The sequence below is a fragment of the Protobothrops mucrosquamatus genome, unplaced genomic scaffold (assembly GCF_001527695.2).
Source record: "Protobothrops mucrosquamatus isolate PMUCROS unplaced genomic scaffold, P.Mucros_1.0 scaffold3637, whole genome shotgun sequence".
Lineage (NCBI taxonomy): Eukaryota > Metazoa > Chordata > Lepidosauria > Squamata > Viperidae > Protobothrops > Protobothrops mucrosquamatus.
Window position 1 is genome coordinate 77,681 of NW_015389598.1, and position 2,851 is coordinate 80,531.

The window sequence follows — 2,851 nt, forward strand, 5'->3', positions numbered from 1 at the left end:
GCTTAGTCAGGGGTTTGAAGCGGATTGGTTGACGTTTACTGGGTGCCTGAAGTTGAAGGTTGGCGCATTGAGCCGTTTGTCTATTTGGACAGACCAAGAACTCAGGACTTTCTAGCCAGGTCAATTCTTTTAACTGTGTGGCAAGGTTGGGCCACGTCACTTGGTTGTTGTCTGTTGGCACATGTTGCCATTGTTCAGGGCTCAAAGACGTTTCAACACTCTTCATTCTATTGCCTACATAAACGTAGAAATGTCTGCTTTGTTTGTAGATGTAGCTTGACATCTCCTTGCTGTCTGCATAGAAGGTGGTAGACTGTAGTTCAAGGCGCAATGTCTTCGCTGTCAAGTTGGTGAGCTTTGCAGCCAACGTGGTACCACATAGTTCTAACCTTGGTACGGTGTGGCCTTCATGTAGTGTTAGTCTTGCTTTTCCAAAGAAGACACCGAGACTGCAGCTCTCCCCGCTGTAGACTCTGATGCATCTTATGGTTGTAAACAAAATGACGTAAGTGTGGCTCTCCCCGCTGTAGACTGTGACGCATCTGAAGGCTGCATTTGCCTTCGTTGACACATCTAAGGAAGCGTACAATTCTTTCTTCTGCACTGTGGCGGGTGAGCTGGAAACATACGTGCACTGCACTTGCATACTCTTGGGACATCTTGGAAGTAAACTCCATGACTCCTGGTCTTGCAGACATCGTTTTGTCTTGTTTGTCCTCTATGGACAAGGCTAAGATGTTGTGATTCGGACTGGTCTGGAACACTGTTGCTTCCAAAGCAGGGTTGGTTGTCACAAGCGCGCAGTGTTCTAGGTGTGGTTTTTGGTGAGGTGCTATTCCATTGCTGGGAATGGAGGTGTTTGATATGCTTACCTGGGTTGGGATTTGCGTTTGGTTAACACAAACTGTCCCTCCTATGGCCCATCCGAGTTCCGTTTTAATGGCTACTGGGGTTCCTGGTGGACCTTTGATTCTTTCATTGGAGCCAATGGACTCTGGGGCGTCTCTTCCCACCATGAGTAGGATTTTAGCTTCAGGATCTAGAGGAGGGATTAAATCAGCTATGTGTGCTAAGTGAGGTATTTTTCTTGCCGCCTCTGGTGTTGAGATTTCGCTGCGGATGTCAGGTAAGGTCTCCCATTCCAACACTGATGGTAACCGGAAGTGTGAACTTCCATCTATCGCTTCTATGCGTAGACCGGTGATTTTCCTCCCGGCTGCGTGCATTGGAACTGTGCACGTATTTATTGCAAAATTCTTTGGTTCGCTCGGGAGGTCGAAAAGATCAAAAAAGGCGGGCTTTGCTATAGTAGCTTTGCAGTGTGCGTCTAGTATGGCGTACATTTTAACTGCCTTTTCGGGTTTCCCGTCGGGGTAGACTTTTGCAAGACAGACGGGTGAGCATGAAGGAGGGCATGGTGAGCCGTCGCATATGTCTGTGTAGTACGTCCCGTACTGCTTTGGCTGCTGTTCGGAGTCGGTTTGAGTCTCCGTCGTCGAAGTCGCTTTTTGTGTCCCGGCAGAGGGCTTCTTAGTTTCTAGATGTAAGGCTGCTGGGTGCCTGGTACTGTCACACAGGTGGCATTTCACTGTAGCTGTGCAATCTTTGGCCATGTGCTCCATGGAGTCGCAGCATTTGAAACATATCCTATTTTCTTTGAGTAGGGTCTTTCTGTCATCTAGTGATTGTTTCCTAAAGTCTCTGCAATCATTTAGAGAGTGTGAGGACTTGTGAATTGGACAAGTCAAGCCTTTTTTAGGTGAGCGAGGGTTCGAATGAACGCTCTTTGGTGCTCGTTCGTCTGGGGGTTTCTTTGGGGGAGACTTGATGTCTGTTTTGAACACTGAACAGGTAGTTCTGTCTTTCGTAGCTTGGAAGGGGCGCTTGATGACATCGGAGTGGTGATTGGTTTGCTTCGACGCTGTGGACTGAGCTTCCCTGATGGAGTGGTACAGGGGGTCGTTGTAGAAGTCAGCTCTGTTTTTGATAAAATTAGCGAGAACCGCGAAGGGGGGCATCTGGTTTTGGTTGTTTGCCCTGTAAGTTTGAGAGATCTCGATCCATCGTTCGGATATCAACCGTGGTAGTTTTTGGATGATAGGTTCTTGTGTTCTGAACAGGTCAAGGCAAACTAATCCCGGCAAGGTAGGATCCCATTGTATGTTCGCCAGTTGAGTAATGAGCGACGAGAACGTCCTCAGCTGCTCACGTTCGTTGATTGTTATGTTGGGGAAACTGAGAACATGGTCAAGGAGTGCGGATTCTGTCACTGTGGGTTCACTGAAGTCTCTGTCGAGTGACTGCCAAGTTTCTACAAGGCCGACCTCAGGGTCGCCCAGATGGGCTGCGTAAATGTTGTTCGCTGTGAGTACAGATTTTGGGCCTAGCCAGGCTGTCAGCTGGATAAGTTCTTCCTCCGGCCCAACCCCCTCCAGCTCGATGGCACGCTTGAAAACGTGCTTTCACATTAAGTAGTCTTTTCCAGGTTTGTCAGAGAATCTTTGTACTCCTTTGGCTGCCAAGTCCACCCTTCTGCTACAGCACATTGGGAAATGCATTGCAGCCATGTGTGGGTTGTAGCCTGGTGGAGGTGGTGCAGCGCTTATTGGAGCGGTGGCGTGTGCCATGGCTGGCTGGTAACCTCCTTCGGCGTATTGTTGGCTGAGGGTGGTTTGCCATGTGACATGCGAGGAACCTTGTTGACTTGGTCTGAACTCCTCTGCTCTGGCGTTGAGCTGAGGGAATCCAAATCCCTGCGTACTTACTTGTTGGAGGGTCTCTCGTCTTTCTGGTGGAGCCGGTCTGGGGGTAGTGCCCCAGAAGGCCGCTTCCAGTCGTCTTAATATTGCCT